This window comes from Triturus cristatus, chromosome 12 (genome assembly GCF_964204655.1).
Source record: "Triturus cristatus chromosome 12, aTriCri1.1, whole genome shotgun sequence".
Lineage (NCBI taxonomy): Eukaryota > Metazoa > Chordata > Amphibia > Caudata > Salamandridae > Triturus > Triturus cristatus.
This window is the reverse complement of record NC_140595.1, coordinates 862,567,308-862,594,338: the sequence shown is the minus strand read 5'-3', so window position 1 is coordinate 862,594,338 and position 27,031 is coordinate 862,567,308. Positions and strand designations below refer to the sequence as shown.

The 27,031-nt window shown below is 52.4% G+C and overlaps 1 protein-coding gene across 5 annotated transcripts in view; it reads left to right on the top strand.

The window, feature by feature from the left end:
* Window positions 1-11,996: 11,996 nt before the first annotated feature.
* Window positions 11,997-27,031, top strand: part of LOC146783131 (uncharacterized) — a 160,369-nt gene continuing 145,334 nt past the window's right edge. For 3 of the 5 annotated variants that reach the window (XM_085639296.1, XM_085639292.1, XM_085639294.1), the window contains exon 1: window positions 16,911-17,033. The gene's annotated coding sequence lies outside the window, so the exon portion shown is untranslated. Of the gene's footprint in view, window positions 12,115-16,910; window positions 17,085-27,031 lie in introns of those variants that run through there. The other 2 variants (XM_085639295.1, XM_085639293.1) reach the window with 2 other exon arrangements.

Sequence of the window (27,031 nt, the reverse complement as noted above, 5' to 3'; positions counted from 1 at the left end):
CATTTGTGCCGTAAAAGATATTCTGCGCACATGTGTCACCTCTTAGGGGAGGAGATTACTTAGCATCGTTCCTGCTGTACCCAGCTTCCAGGTTAGTGGCACTCTCTATGTACTAGAACGCGACAGAGTGACAAGCCCACGGTTCTATACAGCCTGAACGATGGACACTAACACGGTACTAACGTCAGTATTAGAAACACTGACTGCCCCAAGGATGGAAGTAGATGTGTTTCGGAGTGACGCGCTGGAATTGCGTAATGAGATGAGCACTATGCGACGTGAGGTAGCTGGGTTATCTCGCCCAGGTGCCAGCGAGCAGAGAGGAGCGCATTACATTAGGCAATGGACGCTACCTCCACCTAACACTAGCAGTCCCAGCGTAGGTCATACCCCTCAGGCAGGAGGAGGCAGTGTAGGACCTTCAACTATACAGGTTATTCAGCCAGCAAATTTACCTTTAGCCCCCCCTGAACGATTCCTTGGGGATCCAAAGAAATTTGGCATTTTTCTAGGGCAGTGTAAATTGCATTCCATGTGCAAACCAGCCGTATTCCCCGACGACCAGACCAAAACCGCCTTCGTGATGTCCTATCTGGGAGGCGACGCTGCCAGTTGGTCTTTTCCCCTCATCGAACGGAATGACCCGGCCTTGAGAGATTTCGACACCTTCTGCGAGGAAATGCGCAAGTTGTTCGACCGGAAGGCTCACTCCCTCTAGAGAATTAATTACCTTGAAACAGGGAAACCAAGAATTGTTGACATATATTACCACGTTTAATCGACTGGTCTCTGAAACGGATTGGCCTCAAGAGAAACGCACTTCATTGTACTACCAAGGTTTAAGAGGCGAGTTGAAAGATGTCCTCGCGCAAGTGGTGCATCTCCCTACTTCTTGCGACAAACTCATTGACCTCACAGTCCAATTAGATCACCGTTTACAAGAAAGGAGAGGGGACAAAACGCGTATAGGAACTCGTTACGCTACCGTGCGATCTCGACCTATAAGTAATGCTCCTTCCCCTGGGGTTGAAGGTGTAGGACCCATGCAAATAAGTGGTATCAGGGGCCCGTTAAATCAAGAAGAACGAGAAAGACGGAGGAAACAACGCTTGTGCCTATATTGTGGGAAGTCGGGGCATTTTATAAAAGAATGTAAGGCCAGAACCCGGGCTCCGTACCGAGATGTGAAAGGCCCACAGAAGGTGAACGCTACGGACACTCTGTTCGAAACGTCAGAAAACTAGAGGGCTCAGACAAGAAGCAGACCCCTTGTTTGAGACCATGGGAGAAAGAGGTCTGTCCTGCCATAGTAAATACAATCCAAAGCGCGGTGGCTCATATGAACGTGTGCGTGAAACTAACAGCAACGAAGGTCGGATTGGTGTCTGTACACGCCTTACTAGATTCCGGTGCCACCGGTAACTTCATGGACCAGACCTATGCACAAGAAGTGGGCATCCGGAAAGTAAAAAAGACAATCCCAGAGATGGTGAAGGCAGTGGATGGCACAGAACTAACGTCAGGGCCTGTAGAATATCACACGCAACTGTTGATGATGACCATAGGAGAAAACCACAGTGAATCCATCCAGTTCGATCTGATAGATGCCCCTCAGTTCGCCTTGATTTTGGGAATGCCCTGGCTAACCCTCCATGACCCTCTTATCCAATGGGCCGCTCGTACAATCTCCTTGAATTCATCTTATTGTAAAGAACACTGCACTCTCATTCAGAGAGAAGAGCACACAAAGAATGACAATCCAGCGGCATTTTTGGCTAGTGGAAGTTGCTTTAAGAACATAGGATGTACCTCACAGTTACCTCCAGAATACCAGACATATCAAGAGGTGTTCAATGAAAAAGAAGCCAATAGACTACCTCCGCACAGGGTTTATGATTGCGTTATTGACTTGGAACCAGGGGCCAGCATTCCGTGCAGCCGCATCTATGCCCTTACAGAAGCTGAAACGACCTACCTGCAGCAATACCTCAGTTCGTTATTGGCCAACGGATTCATTAGGCATTCATCCTCGCCTGCGTCTTCTCCTTTATTTTTCATTCCGAAGCGTGAAGGGGGTTTGAGGGCCTGTATAGATTATAGAGCCCTCAACCGAATTACCAAAAAGAACAGGTATCCCCTTCCCCTCATCCTGGTATTGCTAGACCAACTGAAAGGAGCCAAAATCTTCACAAAATTGGATCTCCGGGGAGCATATCATCTGGTCAGAGTGCGGCAGGGGGATGAGTGGAAGACGGCGTTTAGAACAAAGTTCGGCTTATACGAATACCAAGTAATGCCCTTCGGTCTTTGTAATGCCCCTGCCGCCTTCCAATACTTCATGGATGAGGTGTTGAGGGGCCTACTAGATGTATCCTGCATCGTATACATCGATGGCATTTTGGTCTACTCCTCTTCCCTAGAAGAGCACATACCCCACGTGGCGGCGGTATTGGAGAGACTCCAGCGATATTCGCTTTACGCAAAGCTGGAAAAATGCTTCTTTCACACCCCAGAGGTTGAATTCTTAGGATATGTCATTGGTCCCAATGGGGTGTGTATGGATACAAAGAAAACGCAGGCCATACAAGAGTGGAAGTCCGCTTCTAGCGTAAAAGCCCTACAGAGTTTCTTGGGGTTTGCAAATTTCTATAGAAGGTTTATACAAAACTTCTCTACCCGCATCCACCCGATGACATACCTCCTGAAGAAAGGAGCCACATTCAAGTGGACAGCAGAAGCTGAGGAAGCCTTTCAAGACCTTAAGAGGTGTTTTTCCAGAGCTCCTATCTTACGACATCCAGATGCCTCCCTGCCATTCATGCTAGAAACGGACGCGTCCTACTATGCGTTAGGAGGAATTCTTTCCCAGCGACACCCAGATACAGGGCAACTCCACCCTGCTGCCTTCTTCTCGAAGAAATTTACAAGCTGCGAAATAAATTATAGCACCACCGACAAGGAATTGTTGGCCATAAAAAGAGCCTGTGAGGAGTGGAGACACCATCTACTAGGGGCTAGACATACCGTTGAAATATATACAGACCACAGAAATCTACTGTTCTTGAAGAGTGCCAGGGCCTTAACACCCCGACAGCTACGATGGTCCCTGTTCTTCGCCGATTTCGATTTTATTATCAAATATCGACCAGGACCACAAAACGGAAAGGCTGACGCGCTGTCAAGACCAGTACTTGAAGGTTTTCCAGTTACAGAGACGAAAGAGGAACCTCCTATAATCTTGCAGACGGCTGCGTTCCCTACGAAGGCGATGGCGTCAGTTTCCACCCAGTTCTTCCTTACCGAAGTAAAACGACACGTAAACACTATGGACACGATCGCCTGGGTTCAGGAAGAGCCTCAACAGAGAACCCACAAAGAAGGTCTACTGTTTCATTACGATAAGTTATACGTTCCCAGCGGGCCTTTGCAACAACAAGCGTTACAATGGATTCACGACACTACCTTAGCCGGTCATGTTGGAAGACAGAAAACAGAACAAGCACTGATGCGCTATTTTTGGTGGGAAAACCTAAGACAAGACACCGCCACCTACGTAGCGGATTGTGCCGTCTGCACCCAAGCAAAGGCCTCACACCAAAGACCTAGCGGCCTCCTTAGACCAATTCCTACACCCCCGGCTCCCTGGCACACCATATCAATGGACTTTATAGTGGAAATGCCGCCTAGTTGTAAAAACAATACTATCCTGGTAATCGTAGACCATCTGACCAAAATGGGGCACTTCATTGCACTCCCCAAGCTACCCACGGCAGCAGAAGTCGCCATAATCTCCTTACAACAGGTGATTAAGTTGCATGGAGTACCAGCTGTCATCATCACAGACCGAGGGACCCAATTTACTTCCAGGTTCTGGAAGGAACTGTGTAGAATTATGAAGGTGGACGCTAGGTTAACAACCAGCTATCATCCTCAAACAGATGGGAAAACTGAAAGGCTCAATCAAACCTTGGAGCAATATCTCAGATGCTTCACATTGATGCATGCCGAAGAATGGAGTACACTACTATGGACTGCTGAGTTTTCATACAATAATGCCAACCATTCATCCTTGGGATGCTCTCCTTTTTTTGTCTTCTTGGTTTCCATCCCAACATGCTACCCTTTGACAATCCCATCATCTCAAAACTCTCTTCAATTCAGGAACACCATGCACATCTCAAAACCGTGTTAGACACAGCTAAAATACATCTTGAAGAAGCACGAGATAAATCACAGGCAGACAAGAAACGTTCCCCAGAACCCGCATACACTGTAGGTGATAAAGTTTGGTTAAGCACAAAAAAACTACGACTCAAGGGAAACAATAGGCTGCAACCCAAATTTGTAGGTCCTTATCCCATAATCAAAATCATTAATCCTGTGGCCATGAAACTCACGTTGCCACCCTCTTGGCACATACACCCGGTGTTTCATGTGTCCCTCCTGAAACCTTGTCGAACCAGCACCCGCCTACCCGTTAGACCCCCAACGATAGATATAGATGGGGAGGAAGAGTTTGAGGTACAGGCTATTTTTGATTCCAAGATACGCCGGGGTCAGATACACTACCTCATAGATTGGAAGGGTTATGGGCCAGAAGATAGGTCATGGGAGCCCAAGAGCAACCTTCATTGCCCTAGTCTGTTAAGACGTTTCCATGCCCAACACCCTTCTAAACCAGGAGGTCCGACGAGACGTCGGACATTGAGAGGGGGTACTGTCATGGCCCAGCAGAGGGGGCGCTGCAGAGCAGGTACGAGAGGAGTTGTATGAATGGAGGGCTTACAAACTACATTTCCCAGGATGCATTGGGAGGGAAATACATTCCGTATATAAGCCACGCCCCCCTGTGAATCCCTGCTTGTCACTCAAGTTCCCGAGACCCTCCGAGAAGTCACGTCGTTCCCAGCTCGAGGTTAGATACCCGCTCACTTACTTCTAGAAGGGAGTTCCACAGTCCACCTTATTGCGGGACACCCCGACGCCTGAAGACACCGACGAAGCCTTTGCGGGCTGTTTCGGAGGAAAAGCAAACACGCCGAATTCATTCCAGCGGGCCAGCGCGACGCTAGCCTTTAACCACGAACCCTACGCAGACTCTTCTGGACGACGGAGAGCGCTGCGCATGCCCCAAACTCTACCCACTACTCCGCTGCCCTCTCCAACACAGACGCGGAAGTAGGTGGGAGTCTCGTCAATTGCCAGGAACGCGTGTATCGGCGTTCTGTTGTTTCCCAGCCGTTCCGGCTCGGTTTCCCCTGAGAGACTGCATTAACTTTGTTTTCGCTTTGCCTTGCTGCATACCAGAGAACCACAACAAGGCGCTGTGCGCCACAAGTTCGTCTTTATTCGGAGTGAAGTAACTCTGAACCCGGAACTAGAGACTCAGCACCTTGCGCGCTTATGATAGCGCTGGACTTCAGACAGTACTCTTCCCTCGGAACGCTTCACGCAACAAAGAGCGCACAGGAGGGTCAGGAAGACGCTTCCCCTGCCTTTTTTCAGCGTGTCGATCGTCAGTGGTGTAAGAACTGCCTGCCAATCACCGGACGGATAAGTATCCATTATCTTCTCTGTTTACAAGACTACATGCTAGAGCTTAAACCTATATAGGTATTGTTTCTTTTGGAACTTGCTGGTGGCCATACCCAACTCCCTGCTACTGTCCTTGTAAGTAACACTCTGCAGGTAGAAGAACGGGGAGGGGGTTCGGAAGTGCATGACGTTGAACCTTGCTGAATGCATGTTGTGCTTTCATTACAGGGCTTAGGGATTGAATCCCGAAGATAAGAGTCATCACCATTATCGCCAAGCTGGTTCGAGTACAGGAGACAACTGTGTTTTTGTTTCCTTTGTCCCTTTTTTCCCTTCCCCGGTAGGGGTGTCATTTGTGCCGTAAAAGATATTCTGCGCGCATGTGTCATCTCTTAGGGGAGGAGATTACTTAGCATCGTTCCTGCTGTACCCGGCTTCCAGGTTAGTGGCACTCTCTATGTACTAGAACGCGACACTTATTTCGTGTACGAGGGCATCAGATGTAATAGCTCTGGATCTTACCGCATAGATTTTTACCCCGGAAGGGGTTACCTTCAACATCTCGAGGAGAACCAAAACGAGTACAAGGTCAGTAACTTATCCTGCTTTTCCAGATTCCCCGAAGTTGTGCATCGTTAGGTGCCTGAAGGCCTATGAGGATATGACATTGGAGGTATGGCCTCCGGGTGAGCGGCAACTCCTGATTGCCATTAAGAAACCGTTCTAGGCGGTGACTTCACCGACCATTGCAAGATGGGTCAGGTGGATTATGACTGAGGCTGGTATTGACACTAGTAAACTTGGCGCACACTCTACCAGGGGAGCAATGGCTTCCAAGGCCATTCAGGTAGGGGGTAGATTGGAGGACATTATGAATGCGGCGGATTGGTCTTCAGATTCAACTTTTAAAAAGTTCTAATTTAAACCAATCCATGGGGCGGCCGCATTGGTGGTAAGTAGGCTTTGAACATGCATAATCCTCGCCTCCGCTCCTGCTGTAGAATGAGAAATTTCCTAGTTAGCACGAAGGGAAGATTCAACACTAATAAGGAGGCGGAGGCGCGGATTATCCACCCCCGGGCATGTTTCTCTTATGCCTCCCACCCTTGGTAAGCTTTCGTAGTAGCTCTAAGAACAGAGTGGGTGCAGAATTTTTTATTCGTTCCAGGTGTTACAGTCGGCAGACGTGAGCGCGGGAGTGTAAAATAAAGGGGCGGGCGAACGAGAGGCAGTTCGCGCCCGACTATTACACCGGATCCGTGTGCTTATTGTGCGCTGCTCGCGCTAGGCCCCACACGCAAGTGGCGCACCCCCAACATGCCCCAGCACCTGCTGCATAGCAGAGTCCTAGAACGTAACACTGGCGAGGAGGTGGGCCCCCACCCCACCCCCTTCCTGCACTGATCTCCGAGGCTACGAACAGCCCAGTAGCTCCTTCAAGGAACAGCTGCTGTCACCGGAGACACACACACGACCTGCCTGGAGGTCGCGAGGCCACACCACCAGCCGACGGAGCAACAGAAGCCCTGCAGGCCAGAAGGGTGCATCGCCCAGCAAGGCGGCGCGGCGCGCCAGCATAAAAGTGGACAAGTTTGTTGAGGAGGTCAGTGGCCATTGTACTGGTGCACCAAGCACGTGGTTCCTGCGCCGCGATGAGTGACACGGAACAACAGGACCAAGCCAGGGCGCTGCCCCATCACCCCCCGACAGGGGTCCTGCCCCCATTCAGCGAAGCCGCTGACCCCACAACAGCTGCCCCGCGATGGCAGACCTGGCTGGGCAGACTGGAGAACTATTTCATTGGTTCAAGGGAGACAGACGGGGCGGTGAAGAGGTCCCTCCTACTCCACTACGCGGGGGAAGAAGTATACCTCCTCTTCAAACATCTGCCTAACACGGGGAACCAGGATGACTACGCGGCGGCTGTGGCAGCTCTAAATGCGCACTTCGACCCGCAGGTCAATCCGGACTATGAACATTTTAAACTCCGCCAAGCGAGGCAGCGCGAAGGGGAATCAGTGGATGTCTTCCATGCACGGTTAAGAGCCCTGGCGGACACGCACCTCGTGGGTGACAGGGCCAAAGAGGAAATTAGGGCGTAATTAATACTAGGGATCCGGAGCAAGACGCTTCGTGGACTGATACTTCGCAGACCCAACATCCCGATGAACGATATCCTAGTCCTGGCCAGGACGCATGATCTGTCAGTGGCACGAGCAGAGGAAATGGACCAGGCCCTAGTAAAGGGGATAGACAAACAAGTGGAAGTGAAAACAGAAAAAGCGGATGCGATGCGAGTGCGGGAAAGACCACAGAGGCCCCGAGACCGGTGACCCCCCGCCCAAGCCCGGCTGTGTGGATACTGCGGGTACGAAGACCACCCGCTCAAGACGTGCCCAGCCAGAGGGAAAGTGTGCACAAACTGTGGAATCGAAAACCACTTCGCGTCGGTCTGCCGGAGGAAGACACAGAAAGGCGGGAACAAGTGGGACAGGCCGCAGAAGAAGCTTGTAAGACAGCTCTCGCACACGTCGCTGTCATCCCAACCGCCGCCAAGGTACGAGACAGCCAGAGACCACAAGGGCTCGAGCACTGAGTCTGAGGATGGAGAAGAAACGTATTTCATATCATTCACAAAAGCCCTGAAAAGTACCAGGCGACCGCAGCCGCGATGCGACCTACTAATAGCAGGAACAGAAGTCAACGCTGTGATAGAAACGGGTGAGTCAGTGACAGTAATGGTCGTAAAGCAGTACAACCGTCTCAGGCCGAGACCGGAGCTCCAACAGTCCAAGGCCAAGATCTATGCCTATGGGAGCGACACGCCATTACCGCTAAAAGGGAAGATGACGGTAGCTGTGAGTGCAGAAAACTCTGAAATAGTCATTGACATTCACGTAATTGACCAAGAGGTGGACACCTTACTCAGCGAACACGCAGCCGAAGACCTCGGGCTGATCGCATTCCTCAGGAAGATCCAGGACAAGCAAGCCGAAGACCTGCTGGATACATTTAAGGGCCTCTTCTCAGGGATAGGGAAGATTAAGAGGCAACCGATACACCTTCACATCGACCCCGCGGTGGCACCGACGGCCCTCAGGCACAGGCGGATACCGTTCCACCTACGGCCGCTGGTGGAGGAAGAACTCCAGAGGTTGGAGGAGCAAGGAGTGATCGAGAAGGTGACCGGACCCACACCGTGGGTATCACCCATGGTGATCGCGGAGAAACCACGTCAACCGGGGAAAATCCGTTTGTGCATAGACATGCGACTTCCGAACAAAGCCATCAAGCGCGAGAGACACATCACACCGACTATGGATGACATTGTGTCTGATCTAAACGGAGCGCGGTGGTTCTCCAAACTAGACTTGAACGCGGGATACCACCAGCTCACCTTGGCAAAGGAAAGCCGATATATTACTACGTTCAGTACGCACCTAGGACTAAGGCGATACAAACGCCTGAATTTCGGGATCTCCTCGGCAGCAGAGATCTTCCAAAATACCATCAAGGATATCCTGCTCGGGCTACCTGGTGTCTTAAACGTGAGTGACGACATCCTCATCTACTCCAAGACGGTGGAAGAACACTACAGGCACGTCCGAGCCACACTATCACCGCTGCAAGAACACGGTGTCACTCTGCACCGGGAAATGTGCCAACTATTTCGACAAACCATCGAATTCTTCGGCTACGTCTTCACCAAAGAAGGCATCCAAGTGGATCCCCGGAAGTCCCATGCCATCAAAGCGGCCGCAGCTCCGGCGTCAGTGGCCGAGGTCTGCAGCTTCCTGGGGATGGCCACTTACTGTGGGCGGTTCATCCCGAATTTGGCCACTCTAGCCGAACCTCTCAGACACCTCACCAAAACCGATGTAATGTGGCGATGGACAGATGCAGAAGAGGAAGCGTTTGAGACAATCAAGAAGGCTCTCTTGGATCAGACCACACTGGTCTACTTTGACCCGAGCAAGAAGACTGAAGTCCTAGTAGATGCGAGTCTGGTAGGGCTAGGGGCGGTCCTAATGCAGGAACCGGGGCAGTGGGCAGCGCTGGCATATGCCAGCAAGGCCCTCACGGAGAAGCGCTATTCCCAAATTGAGCACGAGGCCCTAGCGATTCGTTGGAGCTGCCGTCACTTTCATCTGTACGTGTGCGGACACCCATTCACGGTGGTGACGGACCACCAGCCGCTAGTGCCACTCTTCCGAGGAACGGCGCCACATCCACCCCCACGAATAGAACGATGGGCCATCAACCTTCAACAGTACCACCTCACTGTGGTATACAGGCCAGGGGCCAAAAACCCAGCAGACTTTCTATCCCGACACCCCGAGACCCATAGCAAACCGATACCGATGGATGGGGAGGAGGAGGCTGAAGGTCATCTAGATATGGTAGCTGCCCTGGCGTGCCCCCGGGCCTTAACGCTAGAAGAAATCGTGGAGGCGGCCGAACAAGACCCGGTGCTAATCAAGGTCAAGGACACCATACTCGCGGGAACCTGGCAGCATTTTCTCCAGGCAGCGAACTCATGGTCTCATGAAGGGAGAGACGACCTTCAACACATGTGGAGAGTGCGTCACGAGCTAAGTGTGACTAGAGGGGGGCTCGTCATACAAGGATCCAGAATCGTCATCCCGGCTGCCCTCAGGACCAGGGCCACGCAACTGGCGCACAAAGGACAACAGGGAACGGAGAGAATGAAGGCTCGGATGAGGGAGAAAGTATGGTTCCCGAGCATGGACACCTACGTAGACGACACGGTTCGCAGCTGCCAGTCATGCCAGTTGACCAGTGGAGCCCAACCGCCGGCTCCTATCATCACCGAGGAGCATGGGAGAGGCCCGTGGGAGAAAATCAGTGTGGACTTCGGGAGCCTACCTGACGGACGAGTCACGCTAGTGATCATTGACAGCTACTCGAAGTACCCACTAGCTGAGGCGTTGCCGTCCACAGCCTTCGCGCACGTGGGCCCCGCCCTGGAAAAAGTATTTGGGATGTTCGGGTGCCCCGAGGAACTGCGGAGTGACAACGGGCCCCATTTCAAGGACACTAGTTCGTATCTGAACAATCAGATCCAGAACAAGAACTGCAGCGGTTTCTGGGGGAGTACCGCAGCACCCCCCACTGCTCCACTCGTCAAGCACCTTGGGCCCTGATGTTCAAAGGCGCTCGCCGAGACGGGCTACCAGTCGCCCCAGGCTGGACAGCCCCGCCGTTCGACGCGGAGAGTGCGTTCCGGAGGCGCCAGGAGCGCAACGACAAAGTCAGCAAAGCGCGAAGGGCGGTGCCCAGGGAGATCCACGCCGGGGATATGGTGGTTCTTAGAGAGCGGCGACCCGGAGGAAAGTTCAAGACTCGGTATGAACAGGGCTACTGGAGAGTAGTCGACCGGCAAGGGACCATGGTGACAGCACACCGGAGAGGCGAGCTGGTCACCCGAAACATATCATGGTTCAAAGTGGTGAGGAGGCCCGCGGTCGACCATGAAGCTACAGTTGTTGGTGAAGAGCCTGACCCAGAGGTCCTCCCAGCGAGTGTGCCTAGCCCCATCTCGCAGGGTAACCCAGGGGCCGGTCCAGGCAATGCCGACCTCCCGGACAGCGGACCAGAACAAGGGGCTGCACCAACGACCCAAGCCCCGACTCCTCGGGGAACCGCGAGGTATGGGCTAAGAGAAAACCCCAGGCCCAGCAGCCGATTGCGAGACTTTGCATGTCAAGTAAGTGGCGCCGCGAATTAAAGTTTGAACTGTTGTCAAGGACTAACTTGGAGAGGGATGTTACAGTTAGCGAAGGGGAGAAAGCAAAGTGACGCAACGGCGGCGCAAAAGTGCCGCAAGTGCAACATAAATCTGCCCCCTTATATATATCCTCCTAGGTTCCGACTCCAAGACGGAATAGGACCCACAGGGTTTAACTTCCTGCAGCAGAGAAAGAGGAAGGACTACGGTAGCTGCAATCCTCTGGTCTGGCTTGAAATGCAGCTGCAGGGGGTGAGGAAACACTGCGTCTATTGCACATGCGCAGAACTTTCAACACTGCTACTGCGCGGGCCTTTCAGCAATGCTTCTACTGCCCATGCACAGAATTTTCAACACTGTTTCTATTGTGCAGTTCCCTCAACAAGGTCTTCCTTTGCGCATGTGCATAACTCACTTCACGGCCTTCTACTGCTCAGGCCTCTCCACACTGCTTCTACTGCGCATGCGCAGAACTCCCTACACTTCCTGCAAGGTAAAGGCCAAGTAGTATTTCCACAGTACGCATGCTTAAAAGAAAGTTAAACTACAGAGCATGCGCAGATGAATCTACAGCTCGTGGGCTCGACGTCAATCGCATGAGCAGATAGACAGCAGCACTTCAATGAGAATCTAACAATGTGCGCATGCGTGATAAGTAAGTGGAGCACAGGGCGGGAGGCAGTAAATAAGTTAGCAGTGCAGGGCGCGCGACATGCACAGAGGATGTACGACAGAGAGCCTGCACATGCGCCGATGCGTCACTCAAGAGGCAGAGTGGGAGGCGGAAGTACACTGAACCGAAGGTAGAGCTCTGGCGAGGAGTGCAGGAGGTGAGGCCCAGACCACGGGCAGGGGCGTGCATGTGGTGAGGAGTGCAGGAGGTGAGGCCCATGGCAGGGACGTCCATGTGGTGAGGCGTGCAGGAGGCGAGGCTCAGACCACGGGCAGGGCAGGAGCGTGCATGTGGTGAGGCCCAGACCACGAGCATTGCAGGGCAGGGCAGGGGCGTGCATGTGGTGAGGCCCAGACCACGAGCATTGCAGGGCAGGGCAGGGGCGTGCATGTGATGAGGAGTGCAGGATGTGAGGCTCAGACCACGGACAGGGGCGTGCATGTGGTGAGGCCTAGACCACGAGCCGTGCAGGGCAGGGGTGTGCATGTGATGAGGAGTCCAGGAGGCGAGGCTCAGACCACGAGCAGTGCAGGAAGATCGCATTCCTCAGGAAGATCCAGGACAAGCAAGCCGAAGACCTGCTGGATACATTTAAGGGCCTCTTCTCAGGGATAGGGAAGATTAAGAGGCAACCGATACACCTTCACATCGACCCCGCGGTGGCACCGACGGCCCTCAGGCACAGGCGGATACCGTTCCACCTACGGCCGCTGGTGGAGGAAGAACTCCAGAGGTTGGAGGAGCAAGGAGTGATCGAGAAGGTGACCGGACCCACACCGTGGGTATCACCCATGGTGATCGCGGAGAAACCACGTCAACCGGGGAAAATCCGTTTGTGCATAGACATGCGACTTCCGAACAAAGCCATCAAGCGCGAGAGACACATCACACCGACTATGGATGACATTGTGTCTGATCTAAACGGAGCGCGGTGGTTCTCCAAACTAGACTTGAACGCGGGATACCACCAGCTCACCTTGGCAAAGGAAAGCCGATATATTACTACGTTCAGTACGCACCTAGGACTAAGGCGATACAAACGCCTGAATTTCGGGATCTCCTCGGCAGCAGAGATCTTCCAAAATACCATCAAGGATATCCTGCTCGGGCTACCTGGTGTCTTAAACGTGAGTGACGACATCCTCATCTACTCCAAGACGGTGGAAGAACACTACAGGCACGTCCGAGCCACACTATCACCGCTGCAAGAACACGGTGTCACTCTGCACCGGGAAATGTGCCAACTATTTCGACAAACCATCGAATTCTTCGGCTACGTCTTCACCAAAGAAGGCATCCAAGTGGATCCCCGGAAGTCCCATGCCATCAAAGCGGCCGCAGCTCCGGCGTCAGTGGCCGAGGTCTGCAGCTTCCTGGGGATGGCCACTTACTGTGGGCGGTTCATCCCGAATTTGGCCACTCTAGCCGAACCTCTCAGACACCTCACCAAAACCGATGTAATGTGGCGATGGACAGATGCAGAAGAGGAAGCGTTTGAGACAATCAAGAAGGCTCTCTTGGATCAGACCACACTGGTCTACTTTGACCCGAGCAAGAAGACTGAAGTCCTAGTAGATGCGAGTCTGGTAGGGCTAGGGGCGGTCCTAATGCAGGAACCGGGGCAGTGGGCAGCGCTGGCATATGCCAGCAAGGCCCTCACGGAGAAGCGCTATTCCCAAATTGAGCACGAGGCCCTAGCGATTCGTTGGAGCTGCCGTCACTTTCATCTGTACGTGTGCGGACACCCATTCACGGTGGTGACGGACCACCAGCCGCTAGTGCCACTCTTCCGAGGAACGGCGCCACATCCACCCCCACGAATAGAACGATGGGCCATCAACCTTCAACAGTACCACCTCACTGTGGTATACAGGCCAGGGGCCAAAAACCCAGCAGACTTTCTATCCCGACACCCCGAGACCCATAGCAAACCGATACCGATGGATGGGGAGGAGGAGGCTGAAGGTCATCTAGATATGGTAGCTGCCCTGGCGTGCCCCCGGGCCTTAACGCTAGAAGAAATCGTGGAGGCGGCCGAACAAGACCCGGTGCTAATCAAGGTCAAGGACACCATACTCGCGGGAACCTGGCAGCATTTTCTCCAGGCAGCGAACTCATGGTCTCATGAAGGGAGAGACGACCTTCAACACATGTGGAGAGTGCGTCACGAGCTAAGTGTGACTAGAGGGGGGCTCGTCATACAAGGATCCAGAATCGTCATCCCGGCTGCCCTCAGGACCAGGGCCACGCAACTGGCGCACAAAGGACAACAGGGAACGGAGAGAATGAAGGCTCGGATGAGGGAGAAAGTATGGTTCCCGAGCATGGACACCTACGTAGACGACACGGTTCGCAGCTGCCAGTCATGCCAGTTGACCAGTGGAGCCCAACCGCCGGCTCCTATCATCACCGAGGAGCATGGGAGAGGCCCGTGGGAGAAAATCAGTGTGGACTTCGGGAGCCTACCTGACGGACGAGTCACGCTAGTGATCATTGACAGCTACTCGAAGTACCCACTAGCTGAGGCGTTGCCGTCCACAGCCTTCGCGCACGTGGGCCCCGCCCTGGAAAAAGTATTTGGGATGTTCGGGTGCCCCGAGGAACTGCGGAGTGACAACGGGCCCCATTTCAAGGACACTAGTTCGTATCTGAACAATCAGATCCAGAACAAGAACTGCAGCGGTTTCTGGGGGAGTACCGCAGCACCCCCCACTGCTCCACTCGTCAAGCACCTTGGGCCCTGATGTTCAAAGGCGCTCGCCGAGACGGGCTACCAGTCGCCCCAGGCTGGACAGCCCCGCCGTTCGACGCGGAGAGTGCGTTCCGGAGGCGCCAGGAGCGCAACGACAAAGTCAGCAAAGCGCGAAGGGCGGTGCCCAGGGAGATCCACGCCGGGGATATGGTGGTTCTTAGAGAGCGGCGACCCGGAGGAAAGTTCAAGACTCGGTATGAACAGGGCTACTGGAGAGTAGTCGACCGGCAAGGGACCATGGTGACAGCACACCGGAGAGGCGAGCTGGTCACCCGAAACATATCATGGTTCAAAGTGGTGAGGAGGCCCGCGGTCGACCATGAAGCTACAGTTGTTGGTGAAGAGCCTGACCCAGAGGTCCTCCCAGCGAGTGTGCCTAGCCCCATCTCGCAGGGTAACCCAGGGGCCGGTCCAGGCAATGCCGACCTCCCGGACAGCGGACCAGAACAAGGGGCTGCACCAACGACCCAAGCCCCGACTCCTCGGGGAACCGCGAGGTATGGGCTAAGAGAAAACCCCAGGCCCAGCAGCCGATTGCGAGACTTTGCATGTCAAGTAAGTGGCGCCGCGAATTAAAGTTTGAACTGTTGTCAAGGACTAACTTGGAGAGGGATGTTACAGTTAGCGAAGGGGAGAAAGCGTATTTTGCGCTCACGTCGGCAGACGTGAGCGCAGGAGTATAAAATAAAGGGGCGGGCGAACGAGAGGCAGTTCGCGCCCGACTATTACACCGGGTCCGTGTGCTTATTGCGCGCTGCTCGCGCTAGGCCCCACACGCACGTGGCGCACCCCCAACATGCCCCAGCACCTGCTGCATAGCAGAGCCCTAGAACGTAACACCAGGGAAGTAACTTTTTAGTCTTCTCTTGTCATTGGATCTTAGTGATGTTCAATACTTTGTTGTGTATATATATTTTCTATGTTTGTTTGCTATATCATGTTATTGCATTCTTGTATAATGGTATACTTACTGCTTATTGCTTTGTCAGAATTTTACAATTGTATTGATACCTTACACGTTCTGATTGGTGTTGGTATGTGTTGCGGTTTCATAGTCAGTCCTCAATATCTTGGGGCAGATTTATGACGACTGGCGCATCCCTGCATGTAAGCAGGGATGCGCCAGTTATTATGCGCCACAGCTGTGCCACCATGGATGCGCCGCATTTATAATGCGCCGCACCATGGGGCAAAAACGGCACAGATGCGTGACGCATCTGTGCCGAAAAGTGGCGCATTGCTGGAGTTGCGTCGCAAGCGCGACGCAGCTCCAGCAATGATCTGGGGGGCCCTATCTGTACAATGCTGCGTCAATCCTTACGCCTGCTTCAAGCAGGCGCAGGGTTTTGACGCAGCATGGGCCTAAAAGTGACTGAGTGAAATCTTGTAGATTTCACTCAGCCACTTTTAGGAGGCGTTCCTGCGCCGGAACGCCCCCACCTGCCCTGGAACGCCTACATTTGGCGCAGGGCTTTACAACGTGACGCATCTGGGAGATGCGTCACGTTTGTAAATGCCCCGCACCATGGCGCAGGATTTGCGCCGCTGCTGCGTCACCAAAGTGACGCAACGGCGGCGCAAAAGTGCCGCAAGTGCAACATAAATCTGCCCCCTTATATATATCCTCCTAGGTTCCGACTCCAAGACGGAATAGGACCCACAGGGTTTAACTTCCTGCAGCAGAGAAAGAGGAAGGACTACGGTAGCTGCAATCCTCTGGTCTGGCTTGAAATGCAGCTGCAGGGGGTGAGGAAACACTGCGTCTATTGCACATGCGCAGAACTTTCAACACTGCTACTGCGCGGGCCTTTCAGCAATGCTTCTACTGCCCATGCACAGAATTTTCAACACTGTTTCTATTGTGCAGTTCCCTCAACAAGGTCTTCCTTTGCGCATGTGCATAACTCACTTCACGGCCTTCTACTGCTCAGGCCTCTCCACACTGCTTCTACTGCGCATGCGCAGAACTCCCTACACTTCCTGCAAGGTAAAGGCCAAGTAGTATTTCCACAGTACGCATGCTTAAAAGAAAGTTAAACTACAGAGCATGCGCAGATGAATCTACAGCTCGTGGGCTCGACGTCAATCGCATGAGCAGATAGACAGCAGCACTTCAATGAGAATCTAACAATGTGCGCATGCGTGATAAGTAAGTGGAGCACAGGGCGGGAGGCAGTAAATAAGTTAGCAGTGCAGGGCGCGCGACATGCACAGAGGATGTACGACAGAGAGCCTGCACATGCGCCGATGCGTCACTCAAGAGGCAGAGTGGGAGGCGGAAGTACACTGAACCGAAGGTAGAGCTCTGGCGAGGAGTGCAGGAGGTGAGGCCCAGACCACGGGCAGGGGCGTGCATGTGGTGAGGAGTGCAGGAGGTGAGGCCCATGGCAGGGACGTCCATGTGATGAGGAGTGCAGGATGTGAGGCTCAGACCACGGACAGGGGCGTGCATGTGGTGAGGCCTAGACCACGAGCCGTGCAGGGCAGGGGCGTGCATGTGATGAGGAGTCCAGGAGGCGAGGCTCAGACCACGAGCAGTGCAGGGCAGGGGCGTGCATGTGGTGAGGCCCAGACCACGAGCCGTGCAGGGCAGGGGCGTGCATGTGATGAGGAGTCCAGGAGGTGAGGCTCAGAACACGAGCAGTGCAGGGCAGGGGTGTGCATGTGGTGAGGCCCAGACCACGAGCAGTGCAGGGCAGGGGCGTGCATGTGGTGAGGCCCAGACCACGAGCAGTGCAGGGCAGGGGCGTGCATGTGATGAGGAGTCCAGGAGGTGAGGCTCAGACCACGGGCAGGGCAGGGGCGTGCATGTGGTGAGGAGTGCAGGAGGTGAGGCTCAGACCACGAGCAGTGCAGGGCAGGGGTGTGCATGTGGTGAGGCCCATACCACGAGCAGTGCATGTGATGAGGCCCAGACCACGATCAGTGCAGGGCAGGGGCGTGCATGTGGTGAGGCCCAGACCACGAACAGTGCATAGCAGGGGCGTGCATGTGATGAGTCCAGGAGGTGAGGCCCAGACCACGAGCAGGGCAGGGACATCCATGCCAACCCTCCCGATTCAGGCGGGACACTACCGATTTCAAGGCTAGTCTCCCGCCTCCCGATTCCTGCAAGCAAAAACCCGATTCAAGGCCCCATTCTCCCGATTTTTTTTTTAAAGAATCTCCCACTTTGCTCTTCTGAAATGTTGGCATGTATGCAGGGACGTGCATGTGGTGAGGAGTGCAGGAGGTGAGGCCTGATTTTAAAGGACCCACAGCACTGCAAGCATGACCTACAGCATAAGTAATACATTCCATTTAAAATGCACAGCTCACTGGAACAAGCAAACTAATCCTTTAAGTGCTCAGAGGAGATAACATGAAAAGACACAACAGAGGCACCCCCACATGGTCGCTCCACCCGAATCCCAATAAATTCAGACCACCACAAGTTTGTGTTTTTATGGAAGAATTGAGGCCGCAGTTTATTAGGCATTTTCAACTTACAAGCAACTATTTCCGGAAGTTCCTCCGCTGAGCGAAGGTTCTTAGATGACCTGCCTGCTAAAGGGCCACAGTAAGGTTTTTTAAACCCTTCTTTGAAACCCCCAAAAAGTAGTTCCCTTTCCTCTTCCTTTGGGTAATGATTCAAAAGTGTTGCTAGCAATTCAAAGTTTATTGGGGATGGGCCTTTGGTTACCCAGCCCAGACTATGGCTGACCCATGAAAGTGGCACCTCGGGCACTTCTAACGAGGGCTTTGCATGACAAAACTGGATGATCTCCGCCACATCGTGAGCACCCATGTCGAAACCTGCACTGGACCCCCCCAGGAGCAACTGCCTGCATTGAACAGGCGACAGGTATTATCCCTCGGTTTCCCCTGCAGCAGCTGCTTGAATTCGTCTGCCACTTTTGGCGCTCGAAATGCCTGCAGCTGCTGCTGGTGCCTCCCCATGATCTGTCCCTGGCCTAGCACTGGTCCTGGGTGCGTTTGGGTTGTTGCCATGCCGCCCTGACCTTGATGCCCTGCTGTCATCTGCACCAAACCAGTTTGGAACCCCACCGCCGTCAAGGGTTGATGACCCCTGCCTCTGTTGAATTGTGCACTTGATAGCCCATTGTTGCCCTGTGGTAGCTGCCCCCCAGGCTGCATGTTGGAAATCGGAAAAACCGTGCCTGACTGCTGGCTAGGCCCCACCTGTGTAAACTTTGGTCCTACTATTCCCAATTGATGGTGTAGCGTTTGTCCTCCACTTGCCTGTTGCTGCATGTGACCTATCCAAGTATGCTGCTACCCCCCACCAACCAGAGAGGACTGCTGCCCCGACCCATCTCCCACTCCTTAATGCTGTGACCCCTCCATCATTCCATTTCCCGCATATGTGATCCCGGGTTGAAGTGGCAACATCTTCCAAACTCTCTCTTTAACCTCCAGTGGGATATGCCATGCTTCTGACCGTGTCCCATTCAGCCCCCCTGCCCCCTACCTTACTGGACAGTGTGGTATTTGTATCACTAGCTTGGGTTGCATTTGGCAAGGGAGCTTTTTCATATGTAATAGCGTCACCTTTAACCGACTGAGTCGAAACTTTCCTTCCTGCCCCCTCTTGGGCCCCTTGCTCTCTACACCCCCCCTCCCAGACTTGGACTGGGGACCCATCCTGTGTTCTGCCCAACTTCATCCCTTTATCTCCCACTACCGCCTCCCCATTGTTTTTGTCATTGTGTTTATATACCTTACAGCGGGTCCTTGATATTTTCAAAGAGTTTATGCCAATTATAGACAAGTTTTTTAAGGACTTCCGACAACTAGCCCAAGGACCCAACTTCTGTTATTAAAGCCACTTCTTTGCTTGACTGGTCTTTGTCCTCTCCCATTTGCCTACTTGGCACAAATGCCCGCAACACTGCTCCCGCTGCCTGTGAGTTTTCCCCCGTTATTTCCTTTGTTACGTCCTCTGGTGGCATCCTTGCCTTTTTAGGTCTCGCCTGGCGAACGCAGCGCGAAAGCGCTGTCGCCAGCGAGATCTATTGTTGCTGACTTGCCTCGGAAGTGGGACAGGAGATGGGCACGCGCATGCTTTTTGGCGTTTGTAGTCTGTGGACACGCACGTACAGCCACGCGGTGTGCACATCTCCTGTCCCCCTTCGGTCCTCAGCAGCCTCATGCACTTTCACTTTCCATTCCACTACTACCACTCATAATAATAAAACTTGAATAAGAAATAATAATTAAGGCTTGCATGGCACACACCATAATTAATCCTCGCTCGGCAGTGGTGGATCAGGGGCTGTTCTTAGGAGGAGGTTCTGGTGGCAGAAGGGCGCCCCCACGTCTCCGGTGGTCCCCAGGGTCCCCTTGCAGCGTCAGCGCTTCCATGCGAGGGTAGTACTGCCGGGTGCACGCTTCATCGCGCTGAGACCGCGTCACCGCCGCCAAGCGTGCTTGAGCGCGGCCCCGCTGTGCGTGCTCCCGCCACCGGAGGATCGAAAGGCGACAGCCGCCGCAGCGCTCTGCAATGCAACCCACAGGGGCACGACCTGCCCCGATAGAGACAAGCGGTGTGCCAAGGGAAGGAATTAACCCCAGTACACTGCTTTAGGAATAACAATTATTCCTCCTCACTGACAGAAAGATGCACCGCCCACTGAACGTCTTGTTGTACCCTGCTGCGACCTTCGGTTCTCTTCCCAAGAAAGGCAAACAATGCAATAAGGAAGTAATCTGCAGCTGGCACGCTGTTGGCCTCTGAAAGTGAATGTGGATGTTTCACAGACACCCCCCTGAACTTGTTTCCTTTCAGATTTGAGCATATTTTCACGCATGGAGACGGCTGCGTGTTTCCATCAGAATGCAACTGGCATGACTCTGCGCAAGTCACATTTGAATGCTTCTGTCAAGTATTTACACACAGGGGTGCACTTTGCTTCCATCACGGCAGACTTACTTAGCAGTCCCCCGAGAGCCAACGCGAGAGGGGCTGTGATCTGAAAGTGTCTGCTGGGTTAAAGAGCGCACTGCCCCAGAACATTTACACTCCTGCGCATGATTTTGTATGTTCCTTTCATGCTGTACATAGCTATACATGCTATAATGTGGTACTACACTGTCTACACATACAATAAAGGTGGCACTGCTAACCTGTGATGGGGTAAACAATCAACACAGGCAAGAAACGTGCCTATGTCGCCATTTGTATCTTACACATGGGGAGTTTCATGTCCCGGCATGTTGGGACCTGTTGACCATGCTCATTATTTTAAGGGGGTGACTTTAATTTGTGTTATTGAGCACCCAGGAAGCTTCAGAAGAATACCTAAGAGCAGTGAATAGCATTTGTTTTCACACTAGCTGTGGCTCTAGGATGGCAACATCGAATGTAAGCAATCCGTATCAATAAAGACTCCCTGAACTTCATGTTGGATTGACAGGCCTTAAGGTATACTCCAGAGAATGCTGCAAACACAATCTTCCAAAGCGCTGAGCACTGGAAAAATACATACACTGTTGCTGTGGACAGGCATTTGGTCAACATGTGTCGTCATGCCCCAGTTAGTATATATGTGCCAGGCAGCATGTAAAGAAGTCATTCAGCACTATCATCGCCATACATATTCTTAAGTGTGTCTCCCAAACCTCTAATGCAATGTGCACATTTCCAATTATAGCCTGAGGGCCACCTAAAAGTGCAAATCGTCGAAGATCACACAGATTGATAAAGTGGGGAGGCGAGGATCTGATCCCAGGTCTCCTGGTTACACATTGTGGACCTGACCTGCGAACGAATATGAACTCTCTCCAGTTTAACACCAAAGGGCAATGCTTTGTGTTCAATTATTTTTCGTTTTTTTTTAAATCTTAGAGGGTGAGCTAATAAGTGGAGAAAACCAGACGGCATTACCAGAAATGTACACTCATGCCTGTGCAAAGACAGTGTCTCCGTATAGATAAATGTGAACACATTTATATTTACAACATTCAAATACTTATATGCTTAAATCCACTTTCTTACGACCTTGTAGTCCCAGCTATCTTTAAACAGAGCATACTTGTGTCATGCTCCTCTGTTGCAGCTACGTGAACCATATCCATCATCTGCCATGACTGCCTACATACAGTGCAGGCCTGTGATTGACCTCTGGTGTCCATAAGTGGGCTCCAAGCAGTGTTTGCCATGACTGTGTTTACTTTGCCTAGTTATTCTGTTAACATAGCCATAGCTTTACTGTATAATTGCTATAAAAGCTTATAATACGGTATGGTGTGCACTTTTTTTCTTTAACTATTCACTCCACCGCAACAAAAAAACCATAAACAACATTTCCATTTATAATGACAATAGCTCCAACTCCAGCAAATGCGAGACCTATTGCATTGCAAATGCTTGTTTGCTCCTGCGACAGAACCGCCCTTCCCCCTCGCCTTCTTTTCCACACCCGGCTCTTCCCCACGTGTCGCTGCATAAGTATGGCCATTAATTGTAAAACCTTCCCCTTGCAACTCTTCCATGTCCTTGCATTGTCCATCACCTTCGTGGGAGTATGATTGCATTTGAGCCATTGCCAGCTCCCACCCTTCCCAATTCTTGGTCTTTGCTGTTGCTGCAAAGTGGGCCCAAAGCTGCTGAGCTTCCTGGCCGCTGCGGTACTCCATTCCTGGGATCACCCCGCTAGGTCCCGCCTCTTTCATTTGCAGCTAGCTCCAGGATGCCGCCGTGAGACAGTCCCTCGTCTCCCATTGTGCCCTGGTGCGTCCAGCAGCACTCCCCTTTCCGTGGTTGACCTAAAATTGAAAATGGTGTTAACTTTGCAGGCGGTGGCTGTGAGTACCTTAGTGAGTGGGGTAGCTATTAAACCCAACTTGTGCCCGTGCACCTGGCCTAAGAGGTGCCTACGCTTGGTACAGTCCCGCCCCCCACCCCGCGCCGTCTTGCTGTGTTCCGTATCTTTGATGCGTGCTGCCCCTCCTGTCATTCGTAACTTACCTTGTGGTCCGTTCACGACCCCTTGTGCTTGTTCCGGCTCCCTTTGCCTATTCTGTGACCTACGCCACTAATGACTCCACTTTTGCTCCGTTCACTCAGCCCCTTCACCGTCCGATGTACTTATTCCTTGCTCGAATCTACAATAAAAACCAAACGTTAGACATCCTATTCGCACCACATGTACCTAGACTGTAGTACAACCCTTGTGCACCTTCCGTCCTCTCTGTTGTCCCCCAAACCCATGTGGCACCGCTCCTCCGTGTGTGATCCACAAAATGCTCTATCATCCTCTTTGCCCATTTCCCAAAATCACTACCACCCTTGTAGTCCCCCCACCTACCCCTCCACCCCTCCGGCATTGACGGAGGCGTGCTGGGGAAGGGGGCAGAAGGGATTAGGAGATCACTCTTCTCCCAAACCCCTACACCCCAAACCCCCAGCATGCGCCTTGCACATTCTCCCGAAGGCCGGGAGGGTGTCCAGATGTACCCCCTCCCCTTCAAAGAACACTGTCCCCCACCCGGTCCCCTTATCGTAATGCCACAACGACAGTCTACTCGTCACTGAAAGGAAACCCTCCTGGGTGCAACACCAGTCATTACTGGTGTCCCTTCTCGACCACCTTTATTGTACCAAGTATCAAAGCGCATTACATGAGCACGAACTGTGATTCCTACCACCGCAAGTACCCAAGACCGTCCATATCTTTACACGACCATCCTCTACCCAACCAAACAACAATTTCCTATGTAAATCTGGTTCTAATTTGAATATGAACCAGCCCTAGCCAGTGAGCAATATTATCCCCCGTGCCATTATCCGGTTGTCCCTTTAACTTTCCTGTAGTTGTGTTATTTGTGTTCTCGCTATCTTTCGGCAGCTTGCGCCTATTTATTTATTTATTTTTCTCCACATGCACCCAAATGTGCCACATTATACCGTTTTTTGTGCCGCATAATTTTTGATACCTGCCGCATAATGTAGCCCAAGCCAAATTTGTTGCTTATTTATCTTATGCAACTAACAAACATCGACAAAGCCTATAGACCCGACTTTTTGTCAGTGTGCTGCTACTTCTGTATCTCTATCTGAATGCAATGATAGAAACCGCAAAATACAAGTCATGCGTCCCACTTTAGTTTTCCGTTAGCTCTCTCTCTCTCGCATGACCTGAAAGTATGGCGGCGCCCTAAGCTGCAGCGCTTGATGGATCTTTGGTTTCATGGCAAGGGGTGGGGTCAGCAGCAAGTTGTTACCGCATACATACAGCAAGTCTTAAAGGGTTATAATAGTACTTGGCCTCGGCACGGGTAAGAACTGCACCACGATCCCGAAGCATAGTTAAAGTAAAGTGGGCTGAGTAGACATTCATTAATGGTTTTTTTTTTTGAGTGGTATGTGTTAACTGGCAAAATTAGCTCGAGCAGAGATCGGAAAAGCAGAGCAGCGCATGCCGCCCTCAGACAAACAACTGACACTGGTAGCTCTTATGCAGAGTGCAGGAGGGAGCAGTGCAGCACTAACTCTGACTAACTTCCGACAGCTTCCACCTCTTTGGTCTCCCCCTGTACCCAATGTGCTGCATTAAACCGCATAACTTCTTCTCTTTTGCCGCCTATTAACCCAAGCCATAGCTGCTGCTTAGCTATCTAATCCAATTAACCACCATTGATAAAGCCAATAGGCCCGAGTTACTAACCGTATGCTGCTACTTCTTGTCTCGCATATCTGGATGCCATGACAAACCGCAAAATACCAGTGGGGCGGCACACTATGCTAGGCATTTTTAGCCTCAAATTAATTGAGCCCCGCAACTGGCGTTATCCTTTCAATCCAATTTTTGCTGCTGTACTGCCCCTCACACTTGATGAAATGCAGGCGTTATAGGGGGGCTTTTAGGGCGGGACGATCGTATGTGGCATTGCAAATTGTAGGCGAAGGCAGGAGAGCTTCTAAACTCCCATGGACAGAGGAGAGACACAAAGCCAGGCAGGATGTGAGGAGGGGAGGAGGCTGCCTGTGAGGGGGGGGGGGGGGCGCTCTTTGCAAGGCCCAGAAGGCATTAGTGCCGACATGACAACCCTCCCGATTCTGGCGGGAGACTACCGATTTCACGGCTAGTCTCCTGACCCTCTATTCATGCAAGCAAAACCCAATTCCTCTGGCGTTTCGGCTGACAGGGCTTGTTACTGTGTAACGTGCTAATGCTTCTAGCAATATCTGTGTAGCGATGCAGGGCTCTAGAAAGGGTGGAAAACCCACAAAGCCTGATTAACCAGCTAATGGTCAGTTGAAGCCCTGTGAACTGGTCGGGGGGCTGTGTGTCTGCCCAGGAAGCTGTTCCAGCCCGGGCTGTCACACAGGGGGTGGGGTCCAGGGAGTAGTGTATGCCCTGCCAGCCATCCGCTAGGCCGGTACGCAACACCCGCTCTCTAATTACTATTGCACTCCATAATGTTGCCGACTGGTGCCTCTACACCCCCGTAAGCAAATTACTCCAGCCAGTGTAAGAAATTGCGCCAATCCCTGCTTTCTGGAAAACAATGTTTGTGACTATCGCTGCCGATATGAGGAGTGGGTCGTAACCCCGTCTAGAGGCAGAAGACAGTCGATAACTATTCCATAAATGCACTTCGTAACTACTCATTGTATAGGAAACCGTTTGATCCATGCTTTTCTGACCGTTGTCTCCTTATTTAATTTCTGAAAAAAACACCGGGTGGGGGGGGGGGGGCGAAAACCCCCTGTTTTCCGGTGCATGGTCAGAAAGGCAGGATCCGTCCCAGCCGCACCCCGTGCCCTCAGTACTACAAGCCCCCTCCGCATAACCTACCGGCTGCCCACACATCTCTCCTACACACTCTCCTGGTTAATGGTACTTCATCCCTACAGAGGCCCACTGCTCACTAAGCCCCACCCTCCCCTCTGTAGCAGCAACACCCCCTCTTCTCTGTCACATTCCCAAGCGAAAGAACCTAGTTTATTCTAACCGACCAGTCCCTTCCTATCTGCCAACAAACCTCCCCCTGCGAGACCTGCTTCCCTGCCTTAACCCGACCCTTTGCTGCCCTTCCTTATGCCCCCCAAACGAGGACCTCGGCGCTCCTTTGCCTCAGACCTTGCCGTGCCCTTATGCCCTGCCCCCCGTTGCGTCACCCCAGGCCGAATTCCTCTTTTTAGGTCTTGCCTGAGCCAGCGCTTTAGCGCTGCTCTCGCGAGAGCTTTTGTAAAAGGGGGATCTGGAAGTGCAAACCAGTGATTTCAGGCCGCCAACTACAGTGCATGTGCGCCGGGCGCGCGCACCATTTGTCAGCCTGCGTGATCATATTGCGGCCGCTTTGATGTTCTCAGTGAGCCGCGCGGCCACTGAGAACATCAAAGTGGCCGCAAAATGATTACTTTCACTTTGCGTGCGTTCTTTCGTTGTTCTGCCGTGGCTGCCTGGTGAGCACTTGTTTTCCCCTTCCAGGCAACAGGTACCCCATGACATTTGCTACATTCCAATCTCGCAAAATTCACTTCCTGCTGCCAGCATGCTCTTTCTCCCACGTATGTTCTTTCTCCCCAGATGCACATACACTTCATTATGTATAATCGTGTAATATAGTTTATCATTTCAGCTGCCCCAAAGAGAAACAAGCATTTGCAATGCAATAGGTCTCGCAGTTATACGAGTTTGAGCTATTGGCATTATAAACGACAGTGCCTTTTATTTATGTTTTAAAAAAACTAAACTTAAATAAAAAGCATTGTCATTTACAATGCCAATAGCTCAAACTCCTATAAATGCGAGACCTATTGCATTGCAAATGCTTGTTCAATATTGCGGGTGATCAATAATCCGCCCAGGATCACACCCCGAGATCCAAAAATGTTTTCCCCCCCTCCAACGCCGGCAGTTCGCCGCTCACAAATGAAACCAGCATCGGAACCCGGACCCTCCATGGCACACACCCCAAATTGTCCCGACATAACCGCCTCCAAAGACCTCATGCGTGATCCAACGGCCATTCCTCTGGACGTGTCCGAGGTCACCAACTCTGTCCAAGACCCCCCGCCACTGCTGCGATCCGGTCGATATCCCAACACTTTATTTATTTATTATTACTTTTTGGTATTTTGCTGCAACTCAACAGAACTCCGGCCATTCCGGAACGGCGCCAAACACTTACCTCTAGGTGACCCTCCCAGATGTGCAGATGGAGCAACTCCCCCGCCCCCTCGGACAATATGTGATGGAACGCCCAATTGCTTATAGCCAGCCCCCTCCTGATCACCCTGTCTGGAATCATGTCTCCTGCACATCCTCGTCAAGCCGCCCGACGTATCCCTGTACCAGCCATGATACCTCCT